The sequence below is a fragment of the Engystomops pustulosus genome, chromosome 2 (assembly GCF_040894005.1).
Source record: "Engystomops pustulosus chromosome 2, aEngPut4.maternal, whole genome shotgun sequence".
NCBI lineage: Eukaryota > Metazoa > Chordata > Amphibia > Anura > Leptodactylidae > Engystomops > Engystomops pustulosus.
Genome location: NC_092412.1, coordinates 82,178,233 through 82,202,704, shown reverse-complemented (window position 1 = coordinate 82,202,704; position 24,472 = coordinate 82,178,233). Strand labels below are relative to the sequence as shown.

General features: G+C 40.9%; 1 protein-coding gene across 4 annotated transcripts in view; it reads right to left on the bottom strand.

Annotated features, from left to right (window-relative positions):
• SCEL (sciellin) overlaps positions 1-7,173 on the bottom strand; it is a 63,852-nt gene extending 56,679 nt beyond the window's left edge. For all 4 annotated transcript variants that reach the window (XM_072135396.1, XM_072135397.1, XM_072135398.1 and 1 more), the window contains exon 1: positions 7,043-7,173. The gene's annotated coding sequence lies outside the window, so the exon portion shown is untranslated. The remainder of the gene's footprint in view (positions 1-7,042) is intronic.
• Between the last annotated feature and the right edge of the window lie 17,299 nt (positions 7,174-24,472).

Genomic DNA, 24,472 nt, shown 5'->3' with positions numbered 1-24,472 from the left:
ACCAGTTCACTACACTGTACTGATGGGACCCAACCAGATCGAAATAGTACTTTCTACAATTGGGAATCTGTTCCTTCTGGAACTTTTGGCCTTAATCATATAATTAGGCTTCCTGAAAGTCATACTTTATGGTAAGGGGGATGCCTTATAAAGAAGCAAAAGATGTGGTTTTCCTTGTGCCATCTACGAAAAACTGATTTTCATATTTCCCATAACTTTTGCAGGGAGAATCTCTATTCAATTTTATTCTCAACATGGTCATACATTGAAGACTTATACCTTTACTTTACTTATACCTGCCAAGAGTGGGTTCTTTCTGTGATCCTAGTAATAAGCCCATAGCCAAATAAACACTTTGGCTTTGGGCTAGTCTCAAAGAGCATTATTTAAGAGTCCCAATAGGCTGGCAACCTTTAACCCTTATACGGGGATCTAAACTTCGCTACGGTCACAAAAATGTAGGGAGTAGTCTCAGTAAAGGTGACAGCTAGCCTAGATTGGAAAGGGACATTGCTGAGTGGTGCTAGTGGTTAGGAAAAGAATAGTCAAAAATGTTCTGGGTAGGCAGAGGTTAGAATTCAAGATGCAAGCAGTAGGTTAGAACATGACATAAAAAAGACAAAATTTGTAGATACCTGCCGGAGGTCAGGAAAGACAGGGTCCAAGAGGAATCCAAGATGCAGATAGGGGTAAAGGGCAGACAGATTTCAAGTGTTGTCAAAGATACATGCTGATGTTGTTGTCCGTTATATTGCAGAATCAGAGTCAAGCAGACCTTGCCAGACATTAGCAGAAAACACACCCACATTTCTCTCCCAGGAAGAACAATAGTGACCTAGGAATGTAAACGCTTAGGCACCTACCATTTTGGAGGAGTTTGCACTCATCATAAGGAGACCTGAAAAAACTGACTCTTTAAATCTTAGAATTTAGCATGAATGCTATTAGACCACAGAACTGGTGGCAAGACATGCAGCCAGAATGGAGCTGGATGCTGGAGAGCAAGAGGTCATGGTGCAAAGTCAGTTGTGATTGAAGGAGGATTTCCATGCTTTACCAAGAGACAATGATTGATGACATGAACCTCTTTTTCAATCGGACAAACAGGACAAAACAAACAGTAGAATAAGTGCTAAAGGAACAAGTGCTTCTATAGCTGAGTGAACCTCAAGCAAACCCAAGGGGGAGGTACCAAACATGAACAGGGTGGAGGTACTGGACGTGCTGAGGGCCCTCAAAGTAAACAAATTTGAGATATGACCACATCTACTCAGAGCTTGTGCAGAGAAACTGTGCAATGTGCTGGCAGAACTCTTCACTGACTGCTTAAGGCAGGAACGGGTGGCCTGTAAAACCTTGTGCATTAGACCACTGAATACCTGAAATCAAGAAACTGACTAGCCCAAAAGACTACAGGCTGATCGCTCTTACATTACTTATAATTAAATCAATCGAGAGGATCCCACTTAAGCACCTAAAAGGTGAAGTCAAAGGACGGCTGGACCTGCTCTAGTTTGCTTACAATGACAGGATAGGTGTGGACAATGCAGTGTTGGTTCTGCTTCACAGGACTTATTCTCAACTGGAGCGCAGGGGCACCACAGTTCGAATTATGTACTTCAATTTTTCCAGTGCCTTCAATACAATTGAACCAAATGGCCAGAGAGAAAAAATGAGAGCCCTGCAAATGGACAGCACCCTAACCAACTGGACCAATGACTACCTGAAAGATCGACCACAGTACTTCAAAATAGGGAACATCCGCTCCAACACAACAGTCATCAGTAACAAGGAAGCACCACAAGGGAGAATACTGTCAGGTTCGCAGGGGATAACGCTGGGACTTCTGGTCCTTCCTCCGGTGCTTCTGGTGGTGCTAGAAGCGTTCTCCGACCTCCTGCGTGTCTCCGCACAGACTCCACCTCTCATCCGCTACCGCCGATCTCTGGTGTGCGCTCCAGGCAGCGGCTGCTAAGACCTTACGCTGTTTAGGGGTTGTGTTCTGGACTAATGGGAGTTGTGGTACTTCTGCATGATCTCTGCGGTTGTGCTTTGTTGTTTTGCACCATGAAGTTGCCAGCTCCTAACAGGTTCTGGAGGTGGGGTTCTGGCTACATAAATTGCAGCTTCACTAGTCACCTGTGCCAGTGTTTGAAATCCCTTCTTCACTTGCTCCAGGATTGACTTGCTCTGTTCTGAATTGTTGTGATCTCGGCTAGTTTTTGACATTGACCCTTTTGCTTACTGATTTTGCTCTTGACGTACCCTCTCGTTGTGACTCCGTCTAGTTTACTGCTCTTTTGTGTTTTAGGTTTGTTAGTCTGTTCATGTTGTTCCCTTCCCACACTTAACTAGTGTATTCGGAGTCTTCAAGTAGTCGCCTGATGGTGAGTGAGTAGCACTTCTGCCTTGCAGTGCTGGGGTCCTGGGTTTGAATCCCACCCAGGTCAACATCTGCAAAGAGTTTGTATGTTGATTCCTCTGGGTCCTCCAGTGTCCTCCCACACTCCAAAACATACTGGTAGGTTGTTTAGATTGTGAGCCCCATCGGGACAGGGGCCAATTTGACATGCTTTGTACAGTGCTGCGTAATCTGTGTGCGCTATATAAAGAATTATTATTATTATTATTGTAATGTATAGAGTGGTTCAAGACTGTGGTGTCTGCTTTAAACCAGCTCTTGGTGGTCTAGTTTCTGAATATTCTTTTATACCCACTGAATTTTTTGGTCACAGACTAGACCCCTTTTCTCGAGGCCATGTGCCTTTTCCAGACAACTCCTATAACTGGAAAATGGTCTCAACCCCTTCATAAATGTGGTGCAAACTATTTAAGGTGCAAATGGATTTCTGGCGTGGACAGATTGATATGTCTCCCCCAATGTCATCTTTTAGGTCAACGCAAATCAAAACGCAGTGAAAATATGAATAACCCAAACTGCAACATATGAAAAGGCTTTGGCTTATAAATATTTCCTTATCATCATCCTTAGAGATATTAATGGGAAATTTTCATGTTAAATTAAAAATCTCTGGTGGCATAAGCTGGTTCTGTAATTGGAAAATGTATGAGAGGTATGCAACAAGTCCTATTTGGGAAATCAGTCTCTGCAGCTAAGGTAAGTATTTACTTTGCTAAAATAGTGGGTGTGTGAAATAGGCTTGTCCCTGCCTAAAGAACAATCCAAACTGTTGAGTCAAGTTTGCAGTTATACAAGATCTTTGCCCTATGTTGTATTTCAAGAATGACTGGTTCAATGTTATGGAACATATTGGAGAGCACGGGAGATGACAGATATGTCTCCGTCATCTTTTATTGTGAAACTTCTAAGTAATAAAATAACAGTTTCATGAAGGAATATTATCAATTCTGGTTGATATGTAAAGTACAAAAGTAGCATATTACTAACACAACATCTTTTTGTATGCCCAAAGGAGGGCTAAGGGTATGGTGCAGCTGTGGAACAGCCACAGTTATGAAGCGACCAGCCACATCCAATTAATGCATTTTGCCACTAATCAATTATAAGATTATTTTTTAGTAACTGTATAATCTACTGCTAAAACCATACCATCACTAAATAATAATTTTGTAAAGAATTATTGGTAAAATCTCTTAATTTAATGGGACCAGCATCCAATTAGCTGTTCACAAAGGAGTTTTCAAGGTCATACAACCTCTTTATTGTCTTATTATTATCATGTCTAAAAAGTAGTAGTCATACATTAATGATTTCAATATTGACTGTGTAGTATTGAATTATATGATCCACAAAATATTAGAAAAGTAATCATACAGGAAAATGGAAATGTCTACTAGGAGAACATGTCCCATGAAAGATGTTTTGTAGGTTAGCTGGAGAAGACACAAGATATCTTTTTCCTGAAAAGCTTATGTCTATAAACCTATTGTCTAGACATGAAAGGAGGAGGACTGGCTTTAGTAAACCTTTAGTATTGTGTGACCAGATTTAAAGATAATCTTTCTAGTGCTATTTTCTTCACTTGATATTTCCAAACCAGTAAAGGCGTCTGTTATGCTCTGCGCTCTACTGATTTCTTGTACTTTTAGAACATTTTTCCCTCTTTCTTCATTTCCAACAGTGCAATTAAGTTCTATCTTTTACAGGCTGATCTGATGCACAGTTTGAAATGTCCTAACAATACATAGAAGCTCAGTACATTTGTAGATTCCTGAACTTTCACTTTTCCCACATAGATATAAAGGAAACCTATAAGGAGAAACTGACTTAACAAACCGCTACCAGTATGTTTTCAAGCAGCTAAACAATTTCCAGATAATGGGGCATATTTATCAGGACCTCTGCGCCACGCCGATAGCGCAGAGGCCCTGAATTAATTGCAAATATTAGCTTATTGCTAGCACTTGCGATTATTTGCCCCAATCCGCCACCTTCACACCAGTGGAGCATGAAGGGGCGTGAAGGTGGGGGCACAAGCTGCCGAGCGGAGGGAGTGGGAGTGCAAGTGGGCCTTGTGGGGTGTTACTGTACCCACACAGGCGCACTCACTGTGGCCGGCGACTATGCGGCTGGGGTAGAATAAACACTGCACAGCCACCCGCCCGATACATCAAGAGCTTTCCGCCTCTTGATGCATGCTGCTGCAAATATGCAATGGCGGGGCTATCATACTCTGGCGCACGAGCGCCAGTGTATGATAAATATGCTCCAATGTTTCTTTCATGATCCAGTGCAGTGGCATCATTCAGAAACATCAACTTTAAAGTGGTTGTAATAAGGCACAGAGGTGGAGAGTTCAGCAACCGATTTGTCAAGCTCTGTGTAGTGCTGCGTAATCTGTGTGAGCCATACAAATAAAGGAATTATTTTTATTATTAATATTATTATTATTAATGAAGTTAAGGTCTCCCTACCTCAGAATGTCCCTTCACTGCGTCCAGGGACATCATAACCTTCCTCCAAATCACACCAGTGTTTATGAATCTGGTGCAGTCTGCACACTAGACAGGCAAACTGCATCTAGTGCACTTTGCACTGTTTTTGATAAATGTGGACCATTATGTGAAATTTACATTTCTTGTAGCATCACATCCACATTCTTGTAGACACACCTATTTGTGCATCTCACAATATTTTCTCTCAGGCATATACCTGCATCCAATTTTGTAGCAGGTCAGTTTGCAAACTCTTATGTTTTTATAGTATGGAGAGAAGCTGTACCTTCAAGAAGCAGATATTGCCCTTAAGGCCTCATGCACACCACCGTCCGACGACTATGGCACCTTGGGTCGGTACAGTGAGCACAACAAGGGCTCACCATTCCGTAGCTTCAAAAAGATAAAGCATGCACTATGTTTGGCCGAATCAACATCCGTGTGGCTACTATTTTCTATAGAGAAGGGTTGGGATCAGCAGCGCTCCTTTCCTGCTCACTTACGTATGCCCGCCTGGCATACCGTCGTGTGCATGAGGCCATGAGTGAAGAAGCTAGGTTTCTACACACAAACCATTGAAAATACCAACACAAAAAAGAAAAAACAGGCTGCCTACTTTTAAAGCTTGCTGGGCATATAAGCTATTTGTAATGTATTATGAGAGCATTGCCAACTTGTTAAAATGAAAATCAAAGCGTAACATTGTGCCCACTGTGTACTTAGAGAAGTATAGTGATATTGAGAAGATGCTGAGATATTATTATTACAATAATTCTCCTTCCTCTACACATTGCCATTACATCTATAAAATCCACAGGTTAGCTCTAGAAGTTAAGCAGCCAATAAATGCTGAGCTATGTAATTTCCATCCTTCGTGTCGGTTTTTTATGGTCTTAAGAGTGAAATGCTGCTGAGTATGTAATTACAGTACAAACACTTCTAATAAAACTTGTCCATATAACACTAATGTGACTATTCAACAATAGATCAACCCAGTGTGAACACAGCTTGAGTCCTCTTGTACTGGCATGTCCCCAATAAGCTTTGACGCCACTGCCATGTCTAGCTGGGTATGCCACACCAGACCTTTCATTGTAGATGGATTTTATGATGCTATACACCACCCACACCAGAAGTCTTTGTAACAGTTTTGAAAACCTATTTTGTACACCCGGCAGAGATGTTCTCCACTGGACTGCTATCGGGGAAATGAATGGACTTATTACTAACACAGTAAATAGAGCAGTATTAGCAAACTAAAAATACCACATCATAACTAGCAATTATAAGCCTGCCTGTCAAGTCTAGCCGATCCTTTGCATCCCACCTAGTCTGACAAATTTGACAATTGAAAATCCTCAGGCAAGTAAAGTACATTTCTTGCTAAAAAAAAAAGCCTATTCATAATCATGAAAAGTAACAGAACTAGTTCTTCCAGGTAAGGGTTGGTAAAGCCTGACTTTTTATAAGTGACCTGTAAATAGCGGAGGGGAGAACACTAATTGTTTTGCGTCATATGAGAGGGACTCAGCACATTCCCAGGGGAGATGTCATGATTGCAAATACTTGTGCACAATACTGGATCTGTGACTCAATGCCATAAAATGATCTTGAACGTTTATCCCTGAAACAATATAGATTAACATAAAGGATCTTAATGTCATATTAAAAGCGCCCCTCTTTAACACCAATTTAGTGATGTTTGCAGCACATCTTATAGGATAGGGGTGCTCCCAATTACATGGAACTGGAATAATCCTACAAAGTATAGGAGTGGTCAATGAGAAGCAGACTTATGTTAAATGTAATTTAGAATGATCGGAGAGCTGTTGCATGTAAAACATTATTTTGTCGAATTTTTTTAATAATGACTAACTTCAAAAACAGATCATTGCATTTTCTAATAATTTAGGGCTGTGTTTCTCTTTATGTGTATGAAAATGAAATATTATTAGAGAGGATTTGACAAAATTACACATACAGCCTAAAAGATACATACAAGTAAAAAAAAAGTACTGTTAGGATATTATAAGAGCACAGTAGACTGATTTCACTAGTTGATACGTAATGCAGTTGTATATGTGAAGCAGCAGACACTAGTGAGGGATGTATATATACTACTCACTCTGCAGTGGGACCAGAGCTCTGATCTTAGATGCGGTAGTCACCTCTCGTGCAGGTATAGGCACACTCAAGTGAGTGAAGAGAAAAAAACATCCGTATGTCTTTTTCCTCACAGGTTGTGACTCATTTATCTTAGAGGCGGGGTATGAAAAGGGTGTCACCGGCAAATTCCTTCTACCTGCTAAGGTTGTGTGTATGTGAGTCAAAGCACTTTCACATATTTGTCATTGCTACAATAAATCCGTATGTCATTGGCCAGGGACAGAACCCTCTGGAATGTTTTGTGTTTTCGGACAGCACAATGAACAATACATTTTTAATATGGCATCCCAGAGATATAGAAGTGCTTCATACTGTATATACAGAGCTGGAGGGTAGACACTGAAGAACCCAGAGAATGCTGCTTATCGTGTTACAGGCTTTAGGGCTGTAAGATCATAAAAAATATTTTAACCCTATAGTTTCACAACTATGGCTCTGTACAAACGTGGAATTGCATGGAACTGCATGGATAGATCCCATGGAAATGTGCAGGCCCAACTGTATCTCCTGGAGTGTCTGATTTCAGACCATTACTTCAAGAGAAAAGTAAAATTGTACTGCAGCATGCAAAGTGCTTACAGCTCCATGGTATGGCTAAATGTCGAGACACAGAGGGGCATTTATTATGGCATTTCAAACGGAAAACTAGCAGTGTTTGTTTTCCTCTCTGCGTCTTTTGCACCTGAATATATGAAGTGTTGGCACCATAATATTGATGTTTTCCAACACTCTTGACTTGTTCTATTCTTGGGCACAAAATTTTGCCACCGCTTTTGAATCCACCATCCTTTAAAATAGCCCAGCTTTAGGCTTTATGCTAAACCTTTCTAAACCTTTAAGTCTGTGCGCCAATTAATTAAAGGCCATCTACCATCAGACTCAAAGATTGTAAACCAAGCACACTGACATGCAGGTGTGTGCCCCCACTGGCAGGATATGCTCTTCTTTTAGCTTCTAATGCCCTTGTTTTTACAGAAAAAAAGGATTAAAAAAATATGCAAATCAGTCTGAGGGGCTCCAGGCTCCATTGACATCTATGAAGAACAGGGCCCCTCAGGCTCATTTGCATAATATTTCAAATCCACTTTACATTAAAACAAGGGCTTAAAAAGCTAAAAGAAAAGCAGATCCTTACAATCCTTTATCCTGGTGGTAGATTTCCTTTAATCCCTTGTGCCACAAACTTATAACTCACTGAAAAATATAGAAAGATTCTAGAACCACCCTGCGCCAAAACTAATAAATGCCCCCCCAGAGACTCAAAATTCCATTAAACTGGCCAAACTCATGATGTTCATAAGGTTTGAAAAAGAAAGACCAATCAAAATAAAATTCTATATAATACAAATCCAATACATTTGTTCTCAGGGTAGTTAGCCGCCAAGATTTCTACCAGTAGTAGCATGCGCCATTCTTTTTGTGCCAAGCATGTATATAAATTAGGGGGCAAGGAAGATAACCATAAGCTGAATGGGCATTCAGCCACAGCTATTAAAGGTATATGCTCAGTTTTGGGCTTAAGATGTCACATTGATGTTAACAATTATATAACAATATAGTAATATATTAATAAGGAAATGATTACATAAATCTTAAGATAAGTTCAAGCCTTGATAATGAATGCAAAGAAGTCAGTGTATTAAAGTTAAAGTTTTAGAGTTTTTAGGCATTAAAGTAAAAGCTAAAAATTTCTTGGCACATGTGTTGCCATATTAATAATAGTCCCCACCCCTTCGGCATCGTCGAATACATAAAGAGGTTCAGATACAATTCTGCATTATCCAGCGACTGTTCAGCTTGAACACTTGTTGGCTGTAGAAATGTGTTGGCTCAATCTGTCACCAACCATATCCCCTTCACGCCCCTCTATGTCCCCTTTGATTAATTGCAGACAATACAAACATATTTCAACATGACTCTACTTGGATACAACCACCTCTGTTGCAGTGATTTTACATATGACATAGCAGGAATTGGCTGCATGTCCCATCGCCATCCTGTGTTAATGAATGCTGAATCCGGGTGGTCTGTCATGCATCATTAGTGCATTCTAAGCCACTACTGCTAGAGTGCGGGGATGGTCGTATCCAAGGACACCTTCTTGGGGCATTTATTATCAACTTTAATTCCCCTTTTTTTCCCCTTGCTTCACCTGTTGTGGCTTATTTATGGAGTGTCGGTTCCACAATATCAACCAAAAAGAAAATGAATTATCTCTGGATCGATTTGCCCTTAAATTCTTTGCTTTGGGCTGTACAAAGGCCATTTGTTGTCCCATTATGGCAAATTGGTACTTGCCAGATGTTCTAACAGACTGGGGCACATGTATTATCGCATCTGCGCCAAAGAAATGCAGTGATTTTAATGTTTTTTTGGCGCAGAACTGTTGCGGATCATTTATAATGAGTTTGCGCCAGAAAGAACAGATGTTTTCGACTATCCCGACACCTCCGTCTTTTTTTGATGCAAGTGGGCATGGCCTAACGTTTCCACATTATCCTCCACATTTATGTGTATTTTGTCAGCATTTTTAGGAGCAATTTTTGGCACACGATAGACCAGGAAAAAATTGTTCAAATAGCAAAATTAAGGCGCAGTCCAGGTAAGATTTTGGCGCACATCTCATTGATGTCGGCATTTTTATAGCGCCCGACTGATCAGTTCCGTCTACCCATTAATTACTAACAGCCTTGCCCCACTTAACTACATCGGGCTGTGCTTTGCGGAGACTGTTTTCCAATGCCGACAGACGTGCTTGCGCCACAATTAGTAAATCCCCACCACTGTGTAAGAAGACCTTCTTAGAACATTGGAGCACATTTACAAAGGACTGTGCAGCAGTTTTCTTTCAGACTTTGCAATATTCTTCATGCAACACAAATTTAGTCATTGAAGTATGCGTTACTCAGTAGCACTGAGCGCCACATTTAACATGCAAAGTCTGACATGGCCCATGATAAAGTTGCACCAAAAATTATGTGGCGCGCTCTTACAGCCATAAATCTGGCTCACACTGCACATGCAAACTGCAACTAGTGCAGTTTACACTGTTTTTAGTAAATGTGAAACATTGTACTTTTAGAGCAACAGTGAGAAACAGTGGGGAATAAATGTGGTAAAACTGCACAGTAAAGATGACAGTAACTGGTTAGGCATATCTAGGTTTGCAGAAAATAGGCTTAAAGGGGTATTCAGAGAATAGGCATGTCTGATTCAGAAACCAATAATGCTATAAATAAATGGATATAACAAAACTCAATGTCATTAGTCACAAAATGGAGCTTAAATAATTTTATATTATGATTCACAAAATGTTATGGGCTTTTTAAAGTAGGCAGAGTTATCACCAAGATGGACGCCACTGGAAACTCGCATGATCCTTTAGTTCTCAGTAATTCCTCCTCCATCCTACGCTCTGCTCCCAGTTATGATGTAACAGATTGTCCTGTTCTGTTACCATAGTAATGATGTGTACCTGCCATCACTGCACATCACCTCACTGAGATGACGTCTCACCAAATCACTGGTCATACTGGATGTATCCAACTGACCACACATAGTGGTGATCACATGACTTGCCCAAGCAGGTGCAGGACTTGTGATGTGGACATGTGACCACTGGCCATCTTCTGTCCTGTGTCTGCTCTGCATGGAGAAAATGACAGAACTGATTAAAGGGCCAGTAGCATTTAAATTCTTTGTTACAGTGTATTCCCACAGCATGTTTCTGGAATATTTCTGGAATACCCCTTTAAAACTCATAAAAAAACTTTAAAAACACATTGATAAAACAGTCATTAAAAATGTAACTGAATAAAACACAGCAGGGGAGATTTATCATCAAGTTTCTGAGGTAAAACTGTTCTAGTTGCCCATTGAAACCAATCAGAGCTCTGCTTTTATTTTATAAACAGCTGTGGGAAAATGGAAGCTGAGCTGGTTGCCATGGACAACTAGAACAGTTTTGCTCTCATACACTTATGATAAATCTCACCCAGCATATGTTTGGAAACAAATACTATACCATTGATACGTTATTACAGACTGTGGGGGAACGTATGATAAATCTCAACCTAAATTCTATAATAATAATAATAACTATACATCAACTCTTTCCAATTCAAATTCATTTGTACATACTGGAAAATGTACATTTAAAAGTTACTCTGCATTTTAAAAAAAGTAATATATTCAAAGTTGCGATTACACCCATCTTGTCTTGCAGTAGAACCTGTTAGTCTTCTCCACCCTTTTTAAAGAATTCTTACAAAGGCAATTTTTGCTTCTGCTAAACAGGAGGCATTGGCCGGAACATCTTCATTTCAAGCTACACCCTAAACATTTCAGAAAACATATTTAAAGAATTTCACCATTAAAAAAACACTGATTTAGGTTTAATCAGAAGTTTATTAGTGAAGCAAACTGAAATCGGTCTTGAAGAACCAAATATGTAAATCTGGAAACAGCATAAGACAACAGCGATATGAACAGAGGATATGGTATTGAGAGAAACTGCAAAGTAGCATGAGTAAAAAAAGAAGAGCAGGTGAAGGGGGGAAAAGAGAAGAAAAGAGTGGAGGGGGACCCAGGACAGGGTAGTGGTAAGGGATAAGTCGTCACAAATGTACATGAAAATGAAAGGAACATACATTACACAAAAAGGTCATGGAATTAAAGGCTTGGATGGTCTCACAGGGAGTCCAAGAAGAAATCAATTTGCCTGTGCTCACAGAGTCTCCAGCCACCAACTTCTCCATCCTCTAAATAGATCAAAGTTCCGGAATCCACTCAACCACAGAAGGAGGCTAGGAACTTCTCCAGTACCTTGGGATCATAGTCTGAGCCACACCAGTCAAACCCATTGCTTAGATCCAGCATGGTGATGCAGTCAACCGAATGTATGAGAGCCACTAAGTTATATAGTTTAGAGTCAGGTAGGCTCAACCCCCTTCTGGACTTGTGTCCGGACAATACGGCAAAGCTAATACACCTGAACCCCCAGATGAATCTTCAAAATCGTGAATGCAAATTTGAAAAAACGAGTCCGAGTGGCTTATCGGGACAGTCTGGTACATGTCCAAGAGATGAGGCAAAATGTCCATTTTGACTATGTTTATACAACTGAACCAGGAAGATGGTGACCAAGGTACTGGGTCGAGTTTCTAAGGGTACGGTCTAAAAAGGAGGCATCCTTAGGTATGCCCGTTGTTTAATCAACACCAATTGAAGAATACCCTTCAAGGTTTCCCACTGGATAGAGAGAGGTAGTTGGACTCCTATGTGAGCCAAAGAGAACTCAGCAATCTGTTTGTGAAGGTCGGTAATACAGACCGAGTCCTTGAGTAAATTATTCAGGCGCCAATGCACAGGTGAAGAGCAACGCCCAGGAACATCCAAAGAAAGGGAGATCGAGCATAGTCTGACCACAGTCCATAGGCTATGGAAGATTTTACGGGGTTCTATGTCAGAGCATGGTGACTAACCAGGAACAAATTGATATGGCTGAATGAACGGTGGGCTGGGGAGTAATATGTGTAATTTTTCCCTTGCGGGTTCAGAATTTTCCACATATACATCAACTGAGAATCCCAAAGTAATTTCTATAACTCTCACATTTGTGAAGGGGCAAGATAGGGTTGTGGAGTAGAACAGTCAGTAAGGGAGACGCTAGGAAAATTAAAGTCCCCGCCAAGTACCGTGATACCCCCCTCCAAATTCCCACAGGTTGGCCAGAATTTTACAAAACGCCCATATTTGATCTATGTTAGGTAAATATAAGGAAGCTAAAGTAAGCAACTGACCCCAGAGCCTGACCTTCCAAAAAATTTATCTACCATCCGTAGAGTAAAAAATTTCATGGTGGAGCCACATATGAACTGCAACAGATGCTCCTCTTGATTTGGTCTCTGGATTCACGCTGTGAAAACAGGAATTGTAATATCTATCTCTGATGTTAGTTACATGTCTATGGGTCTCCTGCAAGAAAAGAAAATCAGCCCGTAATATATGCATGCAATAAGGGATCTGGTTACATTTTTTGGGAGCATTCAGACCCCTAACGTTCAAAGAATAACATGTAGTAGGAGCTATCTGTGAAACCAAAGAGAAGGGAAAGGTTTGGGAAGGGGAAATGGGAGATGGAAAGAGATGGGAAGGGGGGACAGAAATATCTGATAGGTAAAAGAAAGAAGAAAAGAAAAAGTAAGATAACCAATAAAGGTTAGAAGACAGACAGTACAAGTGAGGCAACACTAGTGGACAGACCAGATGAACACGTAAGCCTCGGCAGGAGACAGGCTTACCACTAAGGGCTATACTCCCACATCAGGTAGCCATGTCCTGGAAAATGAGAATAAATTATTAAAATCCAGCAACAGGGCCGGGGGTGGAGGTGGAAGAGAAAAAGGGCACCAACAGAACCTAGGTATAACAACCTTACCCTTTGAGCCTAGGAGTTTCACAACTGAACTACAAAACTTCCCAGTGCCCTAAACAGCTCAAGCACTGGAGACCCTCGACTCGGCAGGTGGTAAAACGTCATTAGGTTACCTGTGTTCTCCCTGTGTAGAGAAAGAGGGGTGAGGCCGGAAGGGAGCAGTTGTGGTTGTGTGGGAGGTGACCTAGGCATGCGTGTGTACCCCTGGAGGAGCAGTCCAGTGTTAATGCAACAGGGGACGTTTGGGTATCCATGGGCACAGCCCATGGATACACAATGCTGCATTTGCGCATAGTGGCTTTGTATGAAGAGGTTTGTATGCTAATAAAGGACTTGGCAATGCTGTAATGTCATATTAAGAACTGTAGTGGAGAAAGGTATAATAGGACAGTTAGAGAGTCCCTCGGGTTCCTAGAGGGTTTAATGCAAATTAGTGGGGTATGGTTAAATTATTGGGAAATGGGATAGGCTTATTTTAAAAGTTGTGTGTTTGTTAATAACTCTGAACAACAATGTAGACATAGCATGGTATTGGTTTACAAAACAGATGTATTTAGAAGTGTGCACTCGATTTTGATGATCTGGGGAGGTGATGTGTGTTTCCATATTTTTTCGATTTTTGGTGCATATCCTTTTTTCAATTAATTAAATCTTCCAGTTTTAATGTTTGGGTTTCTCAATATCTGATCTACTCTACTGTATTTTGATAGAGGAATTGCATGTTTAGTCTGTGGGAGATGGGAACTCTGGTAATGTAATAGGATACTGCAATCTGTTGGTTTGACATATAGGTTTGCTGTTATCAATCCTTGTGGATCTTTTATGACAGTGATGGGCAACCTTTTGAGCTTGGTGTGTCAAAATTCGCCAAAAACTGAGCATAACTCGGGTGGTGTGTCACCTTGACAAAAAAACATAATTTTGTGATATTTATAGTTTAAATAATATGTATACTATTTAACTTCTAGGGTACTTTAACCGTAGGTTGTCTAATTGATCCTACCATGTACTGCCATACTACAACATGGCAGTATATGGGGATTTTCCCAATCATCTATTACTATGTGCAAATCGCACATTGTAATAGATCGGTTACAATCAGACAGGTGTGGAAATGCTTAGTAACCTGTGAACTTTGTCATGAAAGTTCACAGGTTATAGCGAGGGCACAGGCACCGCTGTCTGCATCTTCCTCATGCCCTCTTGGCATGGAGAAGGTATGAGGAGCAAAACAATCGCAATGTCTGGCGATTTGCAAGGCGTTGCGATTATTTCAGGGCTTGTACATCACAAAACTGACACACAAGCCCTGATGACTGTCTTCTATCATACAGTGCACTGACCTTACTTACTATATGATGAGAGAGGTTGTCCTCCCTTGCCCCTGCTGTGGAGATGGTCAGTGTAGAGGTGGCAGCTGCTGGGACATCACACAAGGCAGCAGCGATGTGACCTCTGACTGTGCTGCCATCTTCCCTCCACCACAACTATCAGGAGCTGCAGAGGAGCCTCCTGGGTGTATGACCGGGTCACCTCTCCTGCTGTGCCCCATGCTGATACCTTTGCTGACTGGAGACACTAGGCACAGCTCACACATGGGGAGGGGCCGGCCCAGGGGAGGAGGAGGAGGGGGGAGTGCTGGAAGCTCAGTGCAATCTCTCAGCCTCCCGGCTACTGCACCTGATCATGTAGGATGAAACTTAACTCTCAGGCAGCCGTGTGTCAGTGAAAATGGCTACGCGTGTCAGCACTGACACGCGTGTCATAGGTTAGCCATCACTTTTTTATGAACAATCCAGAAAATAATTTTTTATGGTCATTGTGAAGGATCATAAACTGTAAATATGGTGTAATGGATTTGAGGAAATTGTTGCAGGGAGCCCCTCCATACGCAAAATATATTGTCAATGTATCGTGCCAGTAAATAGAGCCTTTCTTAATTTTGTCATTATTCTAGACATAGGTCTCTTCAAAGATGTAACAGCCAAGTCCTGTCCTACAGGCTCTCCTCCATAAACAGAACTGCAGTCAGCAATTGGTCTGGCTTCTCTGCACAGTGTTGAAAGCCTCAACCCTTAATTCCCCTTCCATGACATCAAACCCATATCTTCCTGCAGTCCTGGATCTGGTAGAACCATCCTGGATCTCGGTTGTATCTGCTGTCCCAGGCAGTAGCAGGTAAGTTCAGGAAATGAGCCTCTGCTATGTGGTGTTGCAGAAGGTGCAACATGAGGAAGCAAGACTACTGCAGGGGAACGAGGAGAGGTGAGTATCTGATGTTTACTGTTTACTATACCAAAATAAGAAGAGGGCCACAATAAGAGGAGATACAGAGAGGGGTGTCAAAATGAGAGGGGGAGCAGAGAAGAGGGGCACAATGAGAGGGGAACTACAATGATGGGAGGTCCAAAATGAGAATGGGTGCAGTGAGAGGTATAATGAGAGGGGGAGCAGAGAAGGGGCAATAATGACCAAGGATTGACAATGGGTCCAGAGAGGGGAGAGCACAATGTAAGGAGGAGTAGCTTGGGGGCCATTAAGATGGATTTTTAGCGGTGTTTGAATACCAAGCGGTGTGACAGTGGGTATGGCTTATGGGTTAAAAAATGCTCCTCTTACCCCACCACAGACATTCTGAGTTATGGGAAGGGAATGGCCTCAGAGATTTCAAAGACACAGGATGACAAATAATAAATGTCTCTTAATAAGAATGGCTTCTTCAATTAGGTAAAATCCTCTTCTAATTGGATAGTAGCTTGATTAGCAAGATGCAAAGTTGTCAAAGTTGCTTACTGCATCTTGCCAACTTTTTAATTGAAGTTTTGTGAGTTGTACTACTCTGAGCTTGTCCATGCATGTTGTCTTTGCCTTATGCCTTGAAATTAGATATGAGAAATGCCTGCTCTTCATAAAGCTGCCTTAAAAGTATGAATAGGAAAATGTACAAAATAATCGCAGTACTTCCAGAAAACTACACAAAAGGTTTTATGTCCCCTTCATAATCTTTACATGGAAAAGATGCAAACTCCTCTCATATTCTCAAAATAGAAAAGATTGAGGAAAAGCAAAGATTATAGATGCCAACTGGCCCATAGTGGGGGAGAAATATTCATAACTCTAAATATGGCAGTAAAAGCACATCCCAAAATTTAAATCTATCTATTTCATAACGTGATCTGTTTACTTTCAAGAAAGGCATCCTGTTCTTGAACGTGTACAATGCATCAGCCAGCTCCTCAACCTGTACACAAACATGACTAGGACCAATCATTCCTGCCATTTATTCATGGAATTCTGGTCTTATTCTGCATGGATTGAATGAATGCCCCTCTATACAAGGAATAAAACCTAGAAAACCCATAATTTTCATTCTACATTCATACACACCAGACCCACTGTCTGGTTCTGGGAATACACTTTAGTTATGAAGAACTTCTATAAGGGTTTGGAAACAATCTTCTCCTTATAATTTTTCTTCTTTATTTTGGCCTTCTTCCTCTGGGCTAATAATGTGACTTTGATCTGTGCGTTCTCATATTCCTTTCTCTTCACCACATACTACTGCTAAACTATTTACCATAATTGCACAGTTGTGTCCTAGCCTGGCACCATGTGGGCAGCTTTCTCCAACTAACAGGTCACCGGTGAGCTTGTCCTCATTGACAAACACCCATTAAAGACCCATTAACCCCTTAAGGACGGAGGGTTTTTCGCCTCATTTCTCGCTCTCCAACTTCAAAAATCCATAACTTTTTCATTTTTCCGTGTACAGACCTGTGTGAGGGCTTATTTTGTGCGTAACAAATTTTACTTTCCCGTAATGTTATTTATTTTAACATGCCATGTACTGCAAAGCTGAAAAAAAATTCCAAATGTGGAAAAATTGAAAAAAAACCGCACGTGCGTCACGTTCTTGTGGGCTCAGTTTTTACGACTTTCACTCTTCGCTCCAAATAACATGCCTACTTTATTCTTTGGTTCGGTGCGATCGCGGTGATACCAAATTTATACAGGTTTTATTGTGTTTTAATACATTTTCAAAAATTAAACGAATGTGTACAAAAAAGAAAAAAATTTTTTTGCCATCTTCTGACGCTAATAACTTTTTCATACTTTGGCGCACGGAGATGTGTGAGGGGTCATTTTTTGCGAAATGAGGCGACGTTTTCATTGCTACCATTTTGAGGTCTGTGCGACATTTTGATCATTTTTTATTTCATTTTTTATGTTATGTAAAAAGGTGTAAAAGTCGCATTTCGGACATTTGGGCGCCATTTCCCGCCTCGGAGGTCACCGCCGGCCGTAACCGTTTTTATATTTTGATAGATCGGGCATTTTGGGACGCGGCGATACCTAATATGTCTGTGATTTTTACTGTTTGTTATGTTTTATATCCGTTCTAGGGAAAGGGGGGTGATTTGAACTTTTAATATTTTATTAATTTTTTTTATTTTTTAAACTTTTTTTTTTCTTTTTTTTTTCACTATCTTTTAGACCATCTAGGGTACATTAACCCTAGATAGTCAGATCGCTGCTACCATATACTGCAATACTTCTGTATTGCAATATATGGCATTTTTGCAGCACATTCATTACAATGAGCCACTGGCTCATTGTAACGAATATGCAGCTGCCAGATAGCCTCGTGTCAAAAGAAGACACGAGGCTACCATGGCAACTGATCGCCGCCCCCCGATGACGTTCGGGGGCGTGGCGATCGAAAAAAAGATGGCGGCGCCCACGCGCCGCCGTCTTTTAAACGCCGCCGGCGACTTTGCCGGCGGCGTTTAGGGGGTTAATAGCCGCGATCGGTGCAAGCACCGACCGCGGTTATTAGCGGTGGGGGTTTTGTGCAAAATGCAAAAACCCCCACCTTTGTATGAAGAGGACTCAGCCCGTGAGCCCTCTTCATACATCCCTTATACCTCTGCGCCGTAGAGCTACGGCGCAGAGCGTTAAGGGGTTAAGAGCCGTTTGTAAATAGACGCCGTCTGTAAGTCGGTTGTTCTTAAGTAGGGGACTGCCTGTATATACTAAGCATTATTTTTTTCTGTAATTTTCATATGCACCACATCAGGTTTGCCAGAAGATGGCACTATATGTCTAGCTGACTTCAAACAATTGTGGTTGTATTTCATGTCAAACAACATTTTGTTAAATTAAAAAAAACTGTGTTGGGTAGAAGAAGCTGAAAATACTTTAACAGATAACACAAATTTTTACCTTGACTTGAAAGAAAAATACAGTGAAAAATTGTTAGGATGAAGGAATCTGTTCATAAAAAAAATAATTTCATTCACTTGGATGGAATGAGGATTATGTAAATTGTAGACTGAAAATATATATGAATATATACTTCTGTTGTATCAATTTTTAAATGAAAAATAATAAACTTCACAATTCTTTTGTTTCTTTTATTTAAAGAACAATACAGTTTTGTATGTACAAGGATTAAACTGATTTATTTCTGTGTGTAGGCGATGTGAACAAATAAAGCCTTTGATGTGTGATGTGTGTGACCCTGTGTGACTGGATGTGATGATGTCATCGTGCCACTGTACAGCTGTTTCCAGGACCCTCGATGAAGGCACCATCTGTGGATAGCTGAGCATTTACCTTTTGTGCCTTCTATTGGCTACTGTAGGTCATTGTGACTATACTGACTGCTGTGGGGATTCTGTGACTACTCCCACTGTGGACACTGTGACGCTACATTCACATGAACTTGTATTTCTCCAGCTCTGTATTTCTGTGCTGTATGAATGTGTATGAATCCATATATAAATGACGATCTTCATCCGTATGTGCACGTATGTCACTGCATCCGTACTGTTTCCGTATAAAATACCGTGGGCTGGCAAATGATGGATGGCTACTAGAAGTTTTTGGGATTTGCGCTGCTGTGACAGGTATTTAACTGGGGATTGTGTCACACGCAATCGGATTGATCGCAAGCGCTGGCTTTCAGGCAACAGAAATCGGGGGGCATGTCGTCGGACGATCCGACTGATTCCGACTCAGGATTTAACATTCAAATTGTGTCACAAGATCAAGCACTTACATGCACCAGGAAGAAGAAGGTGAACTCTGTCGGACCTGAGCGGGGAAGTGACACATACAGGATATCGGGGGCACAATCTTAGTGAATCATGCCAGAGTGCCTGATCGTCAGACAATCCGTACCTCGTGAACTCCAGTGGCCAGGTAAGTAAATGTGCCCATATGTGCACAATCGTATGTAGCATGTATGCAACCCGTATTTTATGAATTCCCATAGATTTCTATGGGGCATATTGAATGGAAATACATGAGAAAATTGGACATGCTCAATATTTTTATATGCCTTGCTTACTACTATGCCGTACTATGGTACGGTGGGCAATATGGGCATGTAAATGGATGGCCGTATTGTCCATTGAAATTAATGGGGCCATATGCTACCCATACATACGTTTTCATGTCTTTGTGTGAATGCAGCCTAAATGTGTATTGAGCTCAGAACAGAAACACAATCCTGAATTCTGAGAAAAGTTGACTTCAAATTCTTTTCACTGAGAATACACTTTATAATTTATCAAAACAGACATGGTCAGGAGTGATGCCCAATTCTTTGTGAATACATATGATAAGGGCTAATCCTTCAAGTACAGTCTGAACATTGATAATACTCAATATTTTTATAATGTGATTGAATTTTGTACTTTATTTATGTATTGAGCTTGGTTATGATGCTGCATGTATGTACTGAGCCGGTTCTGGTGCCACAATGGGGCATATTTACTAAGAATGTGGGAAACTGCACTAAAAACGCCCCCTAGATTGTGTTGCATAGTGGCTAGCGTAGCTGAGCCATAAAAGGGTTGCGTGCAACACATTTGTGGTGCAGACAATTTTAAATACCTGTGCAAGCAGTTTACACTTAAAAGAATGTGCAAAGTCCATCAGAAAAGAGGTGCAAAGCCCTTAGTAAATGTGCCCCATTACGTACTATGGTGGGTTCTGGTGTGCATTAGTGTACTGAGACAGGTTCTGGTGTTGAACTTATTTATTGAGTTTTGTTCTAGTGCTGCATTCATGTACAGAGCCTGGTTCTGATGCTGTATTTATTTAGTGAGTATTTACTGTATTTATGTATAATACCTGGATCTGGTATTATATTTATAGTGTGAACTTAATTCTGGTGCTATATTTATACATAAAACTTGGTTCTTTGTGTTCTAACTTCTGGATCTATGCCATTAACATGAAAATGACTTATGAGTCTCATGTAAATGTTTTACTTATGATTTCTTTCACTTATTACATGTTCGCTGCTCCTCCATGTGATAAAAGCTGCCAGGCTAGTCACCATATACATCATGTATGTGCACTATGCAGTGTTCAGTGGATTTACTTGTGGAAATCTAAATAATGCTAAATTACTTTGAGTGGGAACACAAGGTATGGGATCTGTGGGAAGATTGAATGGTACTCAACTTCAGGTCAAGTACAAGAAGAGGTTAGTCAAGCACTTTCAGAACAAAAAATGCCATACATTTGGAAAGAAACGGATGAGCATCACAATATGGACATTGTTCTGTTTGTTTCTAAAGGGGAAATCACATGACATAATTTGGTAAAGTCATTAGGACAGGACCAAAGTAGGCGGGAAAAGGTGCTGTTTGTATATTGTTTTTAAATATTGTCAAATTGTTTATTGGGTTCCGTTTAGCCCGATTCAGCATACACAAACAATAAAACTAAATGTGTTGTGACAATCCTCATTGTCTCACCCCCCCTAAGGTAAAGCCCCATCCCTGGCAAAGTATTGCTTAGTAGCAGAGTCCTGTAAACCTTCTCAAGCTCTACCAAGGATTCAAGATCATTCTTGGCAAAGAACTATTGAGGGGGGTCTCCTTGATACCACTCCATTGCTACAAAGCATCTCTAATGTTCCTTCTCTTTTCTGGAGACATTTGGTGGATGAAGCTCTTCCATGTATCAAATAAGTTTTTAACACTTTTTTCTCTCTGCAGGGAGGCTTCAATCCAGTCCAATCCAGAGACAAACACAGTCAAAGACAAAGACAGTCGGAGACATACAGAGACAATCAGAGACAGAGACGGTCAGACAGTCAGACATGGTCAGAAACAGAGATGGAGATAGAAACGTTCAGAGAGAGATACAAATAAAATATTTTTTCTTAACCCATTTTATTTTGTTATAGCTAAGAGTAGTCAGCACTATCCCGGACAATGCAGCACTGCGGACAATGATGTAAACGGACACCTGGGAGCAGAGTCTAAGTGGTACCTGTTTTCACCAGAGCCCACCACAAAGCGGGTTGGACTTGTTGTGGTGTGGTACCACCAGGTCGCTACACAGGCGCGACTTTGTTTGTGGTGACAGCTAAGACCTAGTGCAGAATCTTAAGGTAAAACCGAGGTCAGAGATAGGCAGGAGGTTGAGGCAGCAGAGGATCAGAGTGGGGGATGTAGCGGCAGGTCAGGGTAGACAGCACAGGAACAAAGTCAATAACGGATATGGGGTCACAACAGGAAATAACAGTATGGGGACAAGGCATAGGTAACAAGCTTTCTCAATGGCTATGGGCACAAAGATCCAGCAAGGGTGTACAGGAAGAGGCTGATTTATAAGGAAGAGAAATGGGTCGCAAGAGCACCTGTGACACTGGGATTTGCTAAATCTCTACCTCACTGCTCTCAGTTCAATTCGGTTCAGACTGGTCATCTAGAATACCTGAAAATCCTCTGGCTTGCCCAGGTTTTAACACTTTATTATGGGCTCCAAAGATCCAGCAGAAGACAAATGAATTTGGAAGTGAATGGTGCTATCACTTGGCAATATGATCTATTTGTTATAGGATGATTCGCCAAAAACATGGATTAGTAGATCTTATTGATGATACATCCTACTTGGGGATTTTATGGGGGAACTTCAAGATAACCACCTCTGGTAGTTGCATCATACCCCTGTCCAACCCTGGTCCACCACACTCTTCACAGATGGATCCCCCACTTAACAGTGTTCAAATCTGGTTAAGGAATTTTTCAAGAAACCAAATAAAAACACATATTTCATACTCAAACAAACCTTTGAGAATCTGCATTTTACAGAACAATGTGACCACACACAGATACTTGACACGAAAACCTGAAGCAAAAGTTACATAATCTTATGGCACATATATGGATTTGTCCACAGCAGATGACGGATAAGGTACAGTCACGTATATGGGGATTACTGGCTCCACAGTTGGGGTTTAATGCTATACTTCCGATTAAGTAATTACCCTCTCGGAATGATACTCATATTACTAGACCACATAAATCTGGAAGCTGTTATATTTTTCGGAATATCAACAAATTAGAAATAAGGCTATAATTACCAGCATCCTCTAATTTTACTCAGCATATATAGTATTTTGATAATTCCATGGAAATTTCTATTTCCTGCACCTGGTAGATTGTTCACAGAGCGATTGCATGTAAGTGGTTGAAATAAACAGATACACAGTACTTTGTATCTACTTGTAGAAAGCATTGACATAATGAAGTATGTGCTACATTTTTGTTAACACTTATGTTCTCTTCTATTAACATTCATTTTTACATAATTCCCTGTTGCCTAGCAACATTGGGATAGCCTGGGATGTTTAAGACCCAGCTGCAGATGAAAAATCTGATCTTTCAGGTAATATTTGTTGCCATATGAAGACAATCACTGTTTCCTGTTTGTTTATATTTTAAATATAAAACATTTCTATGAATTGAGAAAAGAGAGAATGGTTTGAAGAAGTTAAACACATGTAAACATTATTTGTAGGGTTATTTAAATATAGCTATTAAAGGGGTTGACCGAGGTTAAAAAAAACCCCTTGGGATTCCCATTTTCCGATCACTCCGGTACGTGCCCTCAGTAAACAAACAGGGGCACGGAAGCCGTGCCTGGTCTGGCTGGCCGAAGTTTGTGTGGCTGGCCACCTCATCCATCCGGAAGCTGAATGCAGCGCGGCTTCTGCGCCCCTGTTTGATTAATTATCTCTACTGTGATTATGCACTGATATGGATCGCCCTCTCAGGATCTCATGATAGTATTCATGTATATAAGATTAACCTCTACAATGCTAAACAAGGATATTCTATCAACTCTGTACTGTCATTAAACCAGTGCCAAACAAACTGCAGTTTGACATTTAAAACCACTGTGCTGGGACCGACTTTCCTTTGATGCTGAATAATCCAAATAATTTCCTGTCCTGCTACATAGTGAAGAACGTGGAGAAATTGTATGACACGTGGAAAGGGTGATCTGAACTGGCAACTGCAGCTAAAACCAGAAGTGTGCATACACTATATAAAAAGACACATATGCATGTTTTTCTCAGTATCTCACATGAAATCAGAATAAACTTTTCCCATTTTTGGTCAGTTAGAATTACCAACCATTTTTTATATTTGCCAAATACCAGAATAGTGAAGGGATTTTTATTACTTTCTACAATGCAAAATTTACATACATTTCATTAATACTTGGTACTATTGTACTTAAACTTTATGACTTGGGTCAAAAGTTTTAGATATCCTTCTACAAGGTTTGTTATCCTTAAGCCACTTTGTAACCGGTTTGGCAGTATACTTCAGGTCAGTGTCCATTCGGAAGACCCATTTGCACCAAATCTTTAACTTCATGGCTGATGTCTTGAGATGTTTCTTCAGGTTTCCTCCCACACTCCAAAACAGGGGTCAGGAACCTTTTCGGCTGAGAGAGCCATAAGCGCTACATATTTTACAATATAATTCTGCGAGAGCCGTACAATGGGGCTTATTTTCTAAGGGTCCCGCGGGCACATTTATGACGGGGATCATGCGCGGGGGGGGATTGTGACGAACGTGATCGGATTTTGTCGCATCGGCGACGGCTTTCATGCAACAGAAATCGGCTGGGGGGGGG